At 35.3% G+C, this 14,867-nt stretch overlaps 1 pseudogene; it reads left to right on the top strand.

The window, feature by feature from the left end:
• The first annotated feature begins 13,499 nt into the window (after positions 1-13,499).
• LOC142840279 (uncharacterized) lies at positions 13,500-14,616 on the top strand (annotated as a pseudogene).
• The last annotated feature ends 251 nt before the right edge of the window (positions 14,617-14,867 follow it).

Raw genomic sequence — 14,867 nt, 5'->3', positions numbered from 1 at the left:
ACGCAATCCTCAGGGTCTGGTCCTCTGTGAAAACAAAAGAAGACCTTTTCCAAAGCATCATATTCTTATACCCAAATTTTGAAATTGTAATTCCCTTATGATATCCGTTCTGGTTTAGCTCGGCAGCCCATGTAATGAAATGTCTCTCTGTACTTAACTCCTTCACAGTCAAAAATTTTAAAGAAAACACAGTGTACATAATCCAGACTCTCTGTGAGTTTTCCATTTTTACTTGGCTTATATTTCTTTATTTCTTTTAATCTATATCTATCTGTACTCTGTCTCTTTAAAGACTTTACCTTTTTTTTGAACCATTAACTTTATTCTCTATATTCTTTTTCTTCTCTCTCTCAAGCCTATGTACATTCATCCAACAGTGTGGTCTTTTATGTCTGAATCTGTTTTATTGTGAATCTGTAACATTTTTTTTTTACTATCCAGGAGCATTTCTTAAAATGTTAAGCAGTTCTTAAAATGTAAGTTGCACCACGTACAGGTAATATGGTAATAAGATACAGCCTGTTTCCTGCCCAGTCTAAACCTTAATTTGCTGTTTTTATGGTAATTATGGTAGTTCCTGCCTGAGACCATCACAGTTCAGCATGGAGCAGTTGCTCCTGCCTCAGATCTATTTGGTGCCCCTGAGCTGCACACATTTCCAGGCACAAAGAAAATCCACATTGGAGCCACACTCAGCAGTTTATGAGACTGAGCGTGCAGCACAGAAAATCTTTTTATCCAAGTTACAACCAAGTCTGACACGCAGAGCACTGTGGCAGGAATCTGCCATGTTCTTCTGCCTGCCTAAGCCTGATTCTGCCTTCTGCCCAGGTGCAGGTGGGGAGCACTGAGCCATCAGTACGGTCTCAGAGCACTCTCCTTCCGATCCCAAGTGGTAACACAAACATCCAGTCCCATAAAATCCATTGAAATGCTTTAAAGCCAGAGTTCACACTGGCAGCACAGCCCCAAGAAGCTACGCTTTAAAATGATACAGCATTTTTTTCTGCTGCTGTTGCCGAATCAGGAAATCTCTGTACAGCACGCCACCAACAAACAGCAAAAATCTATGTTAAACTCTCTCTCCCTTATTTTTAAGCCTTCTCAGGTTTTTTAAGTGGATTTAGTTCATCACGTTTGAGCGCCACTCTGTTGTAATACGAGTGGCGGGGCTGTGTCCCCAGCACCCCAGCCGCCTGCTTGGCTAGCTTATGCCCGAAATAATTACATGGAAATTGGATTCTTTTAAACACCGCTTGGCCCATTATATCTAGCCTTTTCTCGGCTAACTCTTGCACCTGGACTAGCCCATTTCTGATAATCTGTGTAGCCCACGAGCTGGCTTACCAGGAATGATCTTAACCTGTGTCTGCCTGGAGTGGGAGAATCATGGAGACTCCTGATTCAGCTTCTTTCTCCCAGCATTCTGTTCTGTTTACTCCTCCCACCTATGTTTTAACCTATGGGGCCAAGCAGTTTCTTTATTAACTAACCAATGTCCTTCCTCCATCAAGAGTAAATTTTGAGCTTCCTACTAAATCCCTATAGAAGCAAATGTAATAGAATTAGAAAATGATTATTTCTAATTGAACAAATTAAAATTTATATCCTGTGAAAGGTAGAATAGACAGTCATAAACAAAAAAAGGAGCTGTGCCCACAATACATTTCACTGAGAAAACTTTTGAAGTCCATTGATTGTTGCAATCAGTCTGTACCAGTATTGTAGCAGTGGAGAGAAAATGATTCTGAATGTAGAAATAGGGTTCAGAGTGATATTCAGTATAAAAGACCTGGGTTTACCAAAAGTTATTATTATTTCCTATGGAAAACTTTATAGTTCAGTTTACTTTCCTGCAGTATGTTAAACTGTTAAGTTGTCCTTATTCTAAGTAAAGTATGCAGTGGTATACTCTAGACCCAGCTAAGTAGTGTCTAGAAAACTTTACTATTAAATCCAGAAGAGTAACTTCCACCTAGGGAAGTCAAGATTTCCTTGATATTCTAATGATATTGTTTAAAGATTGTTTTTCTCAATTATCACTTATCTTTAAAACAATTATTTTATTTGTTGTATTATTACACATCAAATAGACAAAACCATTTTGGAGGCCAAAATCTATTATTGTGTAGAAAAATTCTAAAAGAATCATGTATACTTCATAAAGAAATAGGAAATATTTTAAAAAGACATTAGGCATCTTGATTTTTTATTGTAAAACACTTAGTATATAATATGAAAATTAGTATGTGTTCTTCTATGGCTCCTAAATAAATTGTATTCTCTTCTCCCCTCAACAGCAGACCATTAACTTTTTCTTTTACCTCCTGTCATGTCAACAAATACTCTTAACTTAGCCAAATAGAGCATTAAAGTTTCATAAAGATTTTTAAGATTATTGGAATTTTCTGAGGACTATAATGACCTGGATATAATTTGAAAATCTTCCCTACCTTTTAATTCATAATTAGGAATTTCCTAGATGAACCATGAGTAGGGGAATTCTAGGCTTGAAAGATTTTTGTTTATGAAGAGTGGGTTCTTCATAAACTGTGTAAAAGTTGTGCTGCATTTCTACTGATAAAGTATTCAGTCAGTGACTGACTGAGCAGAGCAACTTGCCATGCATTCTTTAGGTTGTATATTCCTTTCTGTGCATTCAGTAACACCAAGGTGCTGCTACATACTGCACATTCCAGTTCAAAGATACCTTTCATTTTCTCCACTCTCTCTCTGTTAAGTTGTTTGTTTTGTTTAGTGCTTTGTTCTTATCGACCATGAATGACTCATGTCCATATTGAGTGCTACCTATGGTATCTAACAAGTTGCATTTAAATCCATTTCTCTTTTGTGTTATAACATACATTTAACTGCAACTGAAATGGCTATACTCAATTAGTTATTTAAGTTGTTAAACAAAGGTATAATATTTATCCTTCATTAAAAAGAGGAATTATAATAGGCTTTTTGGTAATTGGCAAGCTCATTGCTGCTACAATCCCAAACAAAATAAATTTTAATATCCTTTACCCAGTGATTAAGGCAGAGAAAAAATAAGCCATGTATAAGTTAATAAAGACAATAGAAGGTAATACACAGATTAAAAAGAAAAGGGAGTTTTAGTATTGCTACAACTCATAGGGACTGGGAGAGCAGAAGATATTGTCAGTGGAAGAAGATATGAGAACTACATAAAAAGAAGTCATAAATATTCAAAATTATCTAGTATGGAAATAGCTGATTTATTTTTATGTGACTATAATCTAAAACAATCAAGAGTAAATAGTTCTCTTGGTAGTACCCAGTTCTAAACATTACTGATAAGAGTGCCATGAAGTAGGAACTCTGCCCATTGATGCCAACACCTAAATTTTCCTTGACCTAGCTACCCATCCTGGTTTTGGTGGTAGTTATAGGTGGCTATCCTTTTAATGTAGTAGTCCATTTCTATGTCCTACTAATAAGAATTTGCCTTTACTATTCATTAAAAAAGAAGGAACTACAAAACCATATTTTGTTTCTTCTGCTTCAGGAAAAGGACATAGGAAAGACCTGTAATTATTAAAGATATGTTTTCATAAATTACTTATGTTTTTCACAAATTTGAATCATTTCAAGCCATTTCCTTACTCATATCACTAGTAATCTCTATTTTCAAACCTAGCAATGAGTGTGAAAGGAGACAGAAATGATGAAATATAGATATAACTATTCTTCATAACAGAATATATGTAAAGAAACCTGTTCTTTGTATACACTACCAAAAAAATGTAAACACCAACCCAGCAACAAACATTTCCATTTACAATGCTTGGGGAACTCCACAAAGAGGAGACAGGAAGAGTGTAAGAGCCAAAAGGTTTGGGTAATGCCAAGGAAATAAAGGTTTATAAACACAATTGGGCCAATACACATATGAACTTAGAGAATGAGGCAACATTCACAGGGCCTGAATGAGCCTGCATGGGTCTATATCAGATATAGTCCTAGAACTTAAAGAACAAGTGGACACATGCCCCTATTCCTAAGCCAGAAGTTATCTACAATTGATACCCTCTTGCACATAGAAACATAATTTTCTTCAAGGGAGTCTCACTAGAGGAAACAAACTACACTTAAGTTTAGGCCATATGTCCAACAGTAGATGGCCAGCAGAAAATTAATTCTAGGCATGTTTGGAGGATCCTTATCTAATAAGGTCCTGTCAAGATTGTTTTTATTTAATTTTTTCCCTTTTATTATTATTATTATTACTATTATTATTACAAATTTTCACCTCCTCTCATTTCCTTCCCCCTCCCCCATTCTCCCTTCCCCTCCCTCTCAAGTCCAAAGAGCAGTCAGGGTTCCCTGCCCTGTGGGAAGTCCAAGGTCCTCCCCCCTCCATCCAGGTCTAGGAAGTTGAGGATCCAAACAGACTAGGTTCTCACAAAGATAGTACATGGAGTAGAATCAAAACCCAGTGCCTTTGTCCTTGGCTTCTTAGTCAGCCCTCCGTGTCAGCCACATTCAGAGAGTCCAGTGTGATCACATGCTCCATCATCCAGCTGGCCTTGGTGAGTTCCCATTAGATCAGCCCCACCATCACAGTGGATAGGCGTACCCCTCACGGCCCTGACTTCCTTACTCATGTTCTCTCTCCTTCAGCTCCTCATTTGGACCTTGGGAGCTTAGTCCAGTGCTGCAATGTGGGTCTCTGTCTCTATCCCCATCCATCGCCAGATGAAGGTTCTATGGTAGTATGCAAAATATTCTTCAGAATGGCTATAGTATAGGGCCAGTTCAGGTGCCCTCTCCTCAGCTGCTCAAGGAACAAGCTGGAGACATCTCCTTGGACACCTGGGAACCCCTCTAGAGTCCAGTCTCTTGCCAACCCTCAAATGGCTCCCTTAATTAAGATATATACTTCCCTACTCCCATATCCACTCCTCCTCCATCCCAACTGTCCCATTCCCCCAAGCTCTCCCCATCCTCCCCTTCTCACTTCTCTCTCCCCATCTCCCCTTACCCCGGTCCCACCCCCACCCACAACCTCTCAATTTTTGCCTGGAAATCTTGTATACTTCCAATATCCAATACCTACCCCAGGATCCAGCAATATTATTCCTGGGAATATACCCAAGAGATGTCCTGTCATACTACAAAAGCGTTTGTTCAACTATGTTCATAGCAGCATTATTTGTAATAGTCAGAACCTGGAAACAATATAGATGCCCCTCAATGGAAGAATGGATAAAGAAAGTGTGGGATATATACACATTAGAGTACTACTCAGCGGTAAAAAAACAATGAGATTTTGAATTTTGCATGCAAATTGATGGAAATAGAGAACACTATCCCGAGTGAGGTAAGCCACACCCAAAAAGATGAATATAGTATGTACTCAATCATTAGTGGATTCTAGCCATAAATAAAGGACATTGAGCTTATAATTCAAGATTCTAGAGGAAGATGTACCCAAAAAATAAAAACATGTTTTTATTTAATTTAATAATATTTCATTTAATAATATTTCTTTTACACTCCAGGTTAATTGAATATATATGTTATAGGTTTCAATTTGTGTTTTTATAGAATTCCTAAGCGTGTGAATGAGTGGATATCTGCATCTATATCTGTTTTTTATGTCTTCTTTGTTTTCTTCTGTTTGTTTTGCTCTACTCCTCTGATTTGCTTTTACCTTACTATATTTAATTTTATTTAAAAAATACATTACTTTTTAATCTTCAAGATGAAGTTAGGATGCACCAGTCTTCCAAAATAGTAAAATTGTGAAAAATAATTTCAATAAGATATATTCTTCATTTTTTATGAAATTTGTTATATTGAATATTGCTTCAACAAAAGTGACAGAGCAAGTTGGCAGCAAAAGTGCCAAAAATTACTGTGAGATGATTCATACTAAGATGAAGGGAATGATTAAACTTTTGGAGACTTGCACATTTGATTGAAATAGCTTGAAGATGAAGAAATGTAAATTGCTAATAATTAATCAATATATATGCATTTATCAAATATTATAAACTGAGAGTGAGTTTTGATATTTCCTCATTTAAGGCTCATACTTCAGTGGAAGTAATACATGATAAATTAATAAATAATGAAAAAATAATGTTATTTTATGATGACTGTCATAAAACAAAAAACTATAGCACAGTAAGAGAACAATAAAAATGATGGATAAAGGGGAAAAGTGAATTATTTGTGATGATCTAGATAATATTTGCCAATTTATGAAAACCCACTTACTCCAACTAGTGTCTCCCATATGTTTATATGACAACACACTGGATCAAGGAAAACGTGTCAAGAGACAGACACTGAAAACAGCATGATTCTCCCTTCCTCAGTAGCTATCAACTACAAATACTTCCTGAGTATAGGATGGAGAACTTCCCTCTTTCAGAATTGCTTGATCTTGTCTAAGTCTTGTATGCATCACATTGTTTAATCCCGCTTTTTAATTAATGAACTATTAAATTATGTCATATATTGGTGCACCAAATATCCAATTACTGTGCAAATTTAATTTCCTTTTGCATATTCTTTAATAGTTGAAATATTGGATTACATAGTATTTCTATTTCTTTTCTTTTTCCTTCCCTCCTGTCCTCTTTCCATTCTGTGGTAATTATTTGTTTGGTGCTATAACAAATTACACTTGTCTGAGGATCAGAGTGTGGAGAGAGCCACTAGTTATTCTTAGAGGCCAGGCAGTGGTGGCACACACTTTTAATTCCAACACACAGTAGATAGAGGCAGATGGATTTCTGTGAGTTCAAGGCCACCCAGGGCTACATTGAATCAATCTAAAAGAGAAACAGACCCAAGTGGTGGTGGCTCTCACCTTTATTCCCAGCACTAGGGAGGTGGAGAAGAGAAGTGATAAGGCTGGGCAGAGAGAGAAATATAAGGCAGCAGGAGCCAGGAGCTCAGCATTCAGTCTGAGGTTTTGTAGAGAGGGCATTCAGTCTGAAGACTTTTAGAGACAGAATACCACATTGGTTATGAAAATTTCATAGAGGTTGGGTGTTCTGCCTCTCTGATCTCTCAACATTTACCCCTTAATATATGACTGCTTTTTTCTTATTAAGATAAATGAGAACTCAAGCTATACCTCCTTCCCTTCCTTCCTTCCTTCCTTCCTTCCTTCCTTCCTTCCTTCCTTCCCTCCCTCCCTCCCTCCTTCCCTCCCTCCTTCCCTTTCTTCCTTTCTTTATTCCTGTTTCTATTTTTTCATCCCCCTCCACTACTTCTTTTCCTTCTTCATCTTCTTCTACCAGTGTCTTTGGTATGGTATTACAAGCTAACCCTGAACTCATTATGGATCTAAGGATGACTTTGAATTTTCAATATTTCTTCTTCTATATTTTGAGTACTGAAGTTATATATGTGCCCAGCTTGATCTGTTTATGCAGTTCTGGGTGATGAATTCAAGGCATTGTTCATGTTACGTGTATACTCTATTAATTGAGATATCTCTGTAATTCAGTAATTCTATTTTCATTCTTTTGTGGAACTTACATATTTTTATGTAATGATGCTACTAATTTATACTTCTGTGAGTAAGTGTTTAAGAGTTCCTTTTCCATGACATTTCTCTAGCATTTGTTGTCTTTCATGTTTCTAATGATATGTATTTTAACATGAGAGACAATAGCTCATTGTGATTATAAATTTTATTACACTGATGATTAGATTAGTATTGTAGAGATTTTTCATGTATTTGTTTGCCATTTTCATGTCTTTTTGTGGTAAGTAATGTTTACTGAGAATAAATAGCACTTTTAGCAGGAATGGGGATTTAAAAATTAGTTTATGTCTAATTTTAAGAAATGTTGACTAACTTCTTTGCCCAATTTTTACTCAGCTTATGCGATGTCTTTCAATGAAGTTGCTTTTCTCTCTCTCTCTCTCTCTCTCTCTCTCTCTCTCTCTCTCTCTCTCTCTCTCTCTTTCTCTCTCTCTCTCTTACACACACACACACACACACACACACACACACACACACACACACACATTACTACTACATGGACATTAACTCCTATCATAAATTTTCTAACATATTTCACAAGATCACAACTTATTTTCCTGATTTGATTGAATTGTTTCTTTGTATATTTTTAAAGTTCACTAAATTTTCTAAAACCAAGGATATCTTTTGCTAGGATGTCCATAGATTTCCATTTGGTTTGAGTCAGTTGTAGTTGCATTACTTTTTACTTTTTTGATGTCATATTTACATGATTTTTTCCTGATCTCATTGTCGATATATTGATGTTTTAGATTATTAAACTGTAGATACTTAGTCTAGATTTTGCAGATTTATCTTAGAAAGGTTTTGCCAATCAGCCTCTTCAGAGATGCCTGACAAGTTAATTGGCATGATCTTGAATCAGGTTTCTTGCTGTAGTTCTTAGCCTGCCAGGATTGATTCCTGAGTCAGCCAAGGAGAATCCCAGGGATCACAATTGCTAAAGACCATATCTAGGAACTGTAACAACCATGGGAGCTAGCCTGAGAACTGACTTTTCTAGGACTAAATAAGAAGTGGGTGGGATAATAGACCTGGTTCTGTACAGATGGTTCTGAAGTTATAAACTTTGGTGCCAATTGTTGGAATTTAGTCTACAATGCATGTAGATGGGTCTGATGTATGAATATATGTATTTTATAGAGAGCATTGTATCACAATTGTGTCTAACACAGAATCTGACTAGACAACTGTATTAGCATTAAGTCTAAACACCATGAGTATACAAGGATGAGCCTAGAATCCAAGTCTATTCAGACAGGCTTGTGCTCTGTCTCCATCATGTTGGAATGAAGTCTCAGTCTATAAGGATAATTCTGAAATCAGTCTGTGGGGACCTGTCTGACACTTGGTCTGATCCATGAATCTACCAGTCTCTAGGATCCTTGAGATTAATGTGAATCATGAGACCTAACTGTTGCCTCAACAATTATGGATACTGGGTTTGAGAAATGTGGTCATGAGCTTTCAGTAACAATATAAGCTTGATAACTAAAACAGCATAATCTGCTCTAAAGCATAATGATATAGAGACTGGTCTAAAAACTAAGTGTGTAGGTGCTATTATGGTGAGTTGGTCTTCTAGAGCTGATTGGATTTTAAAAGGATAAAATATGTAACAGAACATGGGCCACTAACTCAGCTCTGCAGCTTGAATTAGTAGGGTCCATCATGGAGTCTCTTTCAATAGCAGTTAACAGGAACCTCATTGCTTTTAGGTCCATGAACATAACATGAGTCTTAGGGCCCCAGAATATCCCACTGTACCTTAGTTGTCAAAAGTAAGTCTAATATTGGATTGGTACAAAACATTGTGATTCCTGGGTTCTCCTTTCTCAAAGGCAATCATGGATCCAGTCCATGCATTCTTGGCTGGATCCCAAAGCAATGTGAATTTACTCATGTTGAATTATGTTGCAATGGTCCCGCTTTTGTAGCCTGAGGCAAGTGGATGTTCATTTTTCACTTCCTTTTCCTAAATATGGAAGGCACTTACTTTCCTTCTACTTTTTCTCTACTTCTTAGGATAGAGGGAAGTTTGAAAAGGGTAATGCTAAACTGTCCTTATTGCCAAATTCAGTGTAACTTTTCTTATTTATTTTCTATAGTCAGATTCTGCCATTTCTAATCTGGTTTTGTAAGCTTTTATAAAGGCATTCTTATGCATGGACGGTGATCACTAGTGATGTTTCAGTTGGATAAGGAAAATTGCATCATAGTTTATATAATTAAGGTGTTCACTGAGGCTTCATGTGCTATAATTTAATTTCCAATTTTAGGTATTAACAAGTTTAGTACCTATTACTACCATAACATTTAGAGGTGAGCTTTTGAAAGCTTTTCAAGAATAATGTACTAGGATTGGGACCCCCATTATGAATTCTGTTTTCTTTATAAGAAAATCAGTGATGAAACACATGCCAATGAGTATTTTTTTGTCTTTTATAATGTATATGATGTATCATATATGAACCCTTCCAGCAAGAAGATTATCAGGACATCGGACTCTCCAGCACTTTATGTAATACTGTATTATTAACAACTTAAAAACATATGAACAATACTGGAATGACGTTCTGTAATCTTGCTCACTTCTACCTTCAGATCAGAATCTTCAACTTTAGAATCAATAGTGCCAGTAGTTTTTTTTTTTTCTCCTAAAAGTCAAGGACTGAGTTTACAAGAGATTTTTTATGTCATCGATACCTGCCTCCCTGGTTTTTCTTCCTGACTCTTTGTCTCAAGTAGGGGTATTATAACACTTTATTTTTGCTTGGTGTATGTTCTATTTTGGCATCTGATGCTATTTTATGTAGTTGAATTAGAAAAGCTGCAGTATTATTTAAAAGTCGGTTTCTTGTTTGAGATGTTCTTAAATATGGAAACTAGAAATAAAAAGAAAAGATGCAAGAATTTCCTGAAGAAAAAAAATAAACATTAATAATACTTTTGAAATTTAAACCTTTAGTAGTGCGGCTCAATTAACAAGTCTTGCTACCTCACCTTAGAGAACAAGAGCTACAATCTCTTAAACATCGATAAGTTAATACTGAGAAAACCCACATATAATTACTGAATAGCTTTCAAATCTGTTGGGCTTTGAAAGGTATAATTAAAACTTCTTATTCTCCATTTCTTTGTCTACCAGCTGTCTGATCACAGAAAGAAAGAAAACAAGATTTTTTTCTTTAACCAGTGAAAGCATTTGCCAGATTTAAAGAGAAATTATACTTTTAAGTATTAAAAAGAAAAACTTTCTTACTAAAGGAACAAATGAGTTGAGTTATGCTCAAATGCAATTTAAAGCTCAAAAGTGAGCAAAGCCAATAAAGTGCTCTTAGTGACATCATTTTCTAAATATGGCATTTTATGAAAGAGCAAAGCTTTAATTTGGGGAGGGTTTGTACCCTGGGTGTTAGTTCGCATCACTTTACCATCATGTATACTATTAGTAGTATACTATTGTGATCATAACAAATAACTTTAACTTCATACTGGGGAACACTTTAAAATATCCACCTTATTCCTGCTGACTGTTGTAAGCAAGACACAGTGAAAGGCTCATCTTTACACATCAATACTCTTTTCATTTTACCTTGCTTCAATTCAAAACTCACCAATATACCAATGACATTCATCACAAACCTCAAAAAAAAGCAAAATCCTAAAATTCACATAGAAGTACAAAAGACCCCAGATATTCAAAACAGTATTGGATAAAAAGAACCAAGCTGGAGACATCACAAATATGTGATTTCAATATATAGAGAGTCACGGTAACCAAAACAGCATGACATTGGCATAAAAAAGAGACATACCAACCAACAGAACAGAATAGAGATCCAGAAATAAGTCCATGTTTCTACAGCCAACTGATTTTCCACAAAAGCACCAAATACATGCACTAGGGAAAGGACAACCCCTTCAATAAATGATACTGCAAAAGCTGGATAGATATTCACACACAGAAGAAGAAAACTTGACCTTCATTGCTCACCCTGTACAAACTCAACTCAAAATGGATCAAAGACTAAAAATGTAACATCTAAAACTTGGAAAGTATTAGCAGGAAGCACAGGAGAGACTTTGTTACAGGCAGTGAATTTTGGAAAGAGCACTTACAGCAAAGGAAACAAGAGTGAAATGTAACAAATGGATTATATTGAACTGAAAGTTTCTGTACTGTGAATAAAACAATCCAAAGAAGAAACAACCTAAAGAGTGAGGTAAAGTATTTGCCATGTATTTGTCTGTCCGTAATAATAAATAAGGTAAACATTAAAATCTAAGCAATAAAACTCAAGTAATCTAATTGCAAAAATGGACAAATGATCGGAATAGACACTTCACAAAAGAAGAAATATATATGGCAACAAATGCATGAAAAAATTCAAGAGCACTAGCCATCAAAAAATATAAGCCCAAACTACACTGATGTATCATTTACCCTAGTTAGAATATTTATTAATGGTCATAAAAATTCTAGCAATGATGTAGCAAGAATGAACTTATGTACTTCTTTCCTAGAAATATTAACAAGTAAGTCCAGCCCTTATGGATAACAGTACAAGGATTCCTTAAGAATGAAAGACTACAAAAAAAGAACTCTAAAATTAAATGCCTACCTTATTTCTGAATATATATCAAAATTAAAGAAAATTAATATATCAAATTGGTATCCACATGTCCATATTTATTACTGTAGTATTAACAATAAGTAGGATACTGAATTATGCTAATTATCCATAAATGGAAAAGCAGATAAATTATAATATTGTATATCTATATAGCTTTATATATAGATATTTTATATATATATACATATAAATAAAATAATTAAATCTTGACAATTGTTGCTTAATCAGCTTACTAGTCCATCAAAAGATGATCAGATAAAAGCTGGTATGGATAAGTGGTTGAATATTATCTATCAAAAAATAATTAAATGCTGTCATTTGTTGCATTTAGAAAAACAAGTTGCTTACTACAGCAGGGAAAAGGTCATAGAAAGTGCAGGGTCTGAGGGTCTTCAGCTTCCATCAACAAGGTTTCTATTTGAATGAGTATTTTCCATCATGTTAAATGCAAGTAAGGTAAAGGTAGAGTTTCAAGTTGAACACCAGCTCAATTTATTGATATTCAAGGACATTCAATGACATGAATATGTGGTATTTTCAACAATAGGGTTTGATCTTCTGCCTATATAGGGTAACAGATTATATAGATAATTACTTATAATGTTTATTGGGAATATAGAACACTTTTGACTGGCAATTCAAAAATGGTAATCAATTTCTGTGGTTTTATTTGGTACCATATAATGTCTAGTTTGAATATTGCCTCCCTTATCATATGGTAAGTCCATTTAAACTCATTTTGGATATTATATATTTTAGAAAGCCTCTATATTTTCTTAGACTTAGATATCCATGTCTTCTATCTTATTATCAAGATCTAAATTCTGTCTTCCATGCCTATTTTTCTGTTTGTGAATTTTTCATTTTGATATTTATTTCAGTTTGAATTTTTGTTTAGTGATTTTATTTCTTTGTACAATTCTACTTTAATATTTTGTATTATTTTCCTCATTTCATTTAGCTGATTGTGGGGTTTTTTTTTTGAGAAAATCATTTGTATTATCACTGCCCAGGTTGTGTGAACAGATAGTGTACCAAATTTCCAGACCTTCTAAGAAACATCTACATAACACATGTCTTTTATTTTTCCAGAGATGAAAATGATTATACAAGGTTTAGTACAAAAGTACACAAGATAGCAGACATAAGAAAATCTATGTATAAGATTTTATCCCACCAGAAACATTAATATATTTGAAAAATAGAATTTATGAACTAAAAATAATTGTCCTTCCTAGTCCTGTCAAGTTTAATGGAAATGAGTTTAATCTGATTGCAACACCAACACCAGTATCACACAGTACCTTACTGAATGAGACTCAAAAATAATGGAGACTACTGATACAGGAGAAAACAGACTAGCCCCAGAAAAGACATATCCAGATAGAGAAAGGAAAAAAAGAGCAGTCAGATATATCTATTTCTCAAATAACCTCAAAACATCAGTATTCAAGGTCATGGTCAAGGTCAAGAGACAGAAAATGAAAATCAGATAACAAAGAAAAAACACAGGAGCCAGAGCAGAAGGAAAGAGACAAAAGACATGAATCCAAAGATATGTCCTCTAAAAGACATTAGTCTGAGGCACACAATGACAAAGAACATTCTGCTGGCAAAGGAAGAGAGCAATTAAATTCTTCTGAAAATAGTGAGGAAGGACACAAAAGCAAAGAAAGGAAGTCATCAGGAGGCAGAAATCACTAGATAGATCTCGTGAAAGGCACCATCAAAGTAGAAGCAGGGAGAGGAAGAAGTATCTGTCTAGGAGTGGAGATCAAACAATGACTCAGTTCTGGAGCAGAGACAGGAAGTCAAGATCTAGAAGCTGGGTTATAAAATGAAAGATTAGAACATGATCCAGATTGATATCCAGACACAGGCATAGGGCTAGAAGCAGGAGCAGATCAAGTAGTCAAAGTCGAGATAGAAAGAAGAGAATTGAAAAACTAGGAAGAATTAGCAGAAGCCTAAACTGGACACATAAACCTTGTACCTTCCGAAGCAGAAACCCAGAAATGGATGCTCAGGAAACTGTAAAATATCAGGCATCTTTAGCTAGGAGATTAGAAAGGGCAAAATGTTACAATAACAATGAGAAAAGGAAATGGTTGAAAGCAAAAACAAGAAATTGCTCCACTACTGCTATCAGAAACACAAGTGATTCCTCCGAAAGCTGTGGCAGCCCTGCATGCTAAAGCCTTGGCAGAGACTGGCATAGTTTTGCCCATAACTTCTATAACCCAGCCATTGTGAATCCAGTGAAATTTGCTGAGTAAGAGAAAAAGAGGAAAGTGCTCTGGTAAGGCAAGAAAGAAGGCAACAAATCTCAGTCTCGTAAAATATGGGAAAAAAATTAATTTTGGAAACAAGGACCAAAATGTCAAATTGAGGGGGTTAATGGTCATTAAGAGTGAAGCTGATTGTGTTTTAAATGATCTTCATTGATGAATATATTTATAACCTATTTAATGTTGGTGAACATATTCCTAATTGCTAACTCCTTGTACTATGCTTTAATTAAATTGTTTTATTATCTTGGAATATTACAGTAGGGTTGATGGTGTTTGAAGAAGGCATATTTTCTTGTTTGTTCATGTTTGTGCCTTTGCACTGGGATCTAAGAATCTTGAGCTACAACATCTGTGGTTTTGCTGGTGTAGATATTAGGTCTCCACATTGAAGGGTAGGTGTTCAGT

The sequence above is a fragment of the Microtus pennsylvanicus genome, chromosome X (genome assembly GCF_037038515.1).
Source record: "Microtus pennsylvanicus isolate mMicPen1 chromosome X, mMicPen1.hap1, whole genome shotgun sequence".
NCBI lineage: Eukaryota > Metazoa > Chordata > Mammalia > Rodentia > Cricetidae > Microtus > Microtus pennsylvanicus.
The sequence above is the reverse complement of the archived record's forward strand: the minus strand, read 5'-3'. Positions and strand labels throughout refer to the sequence as shown.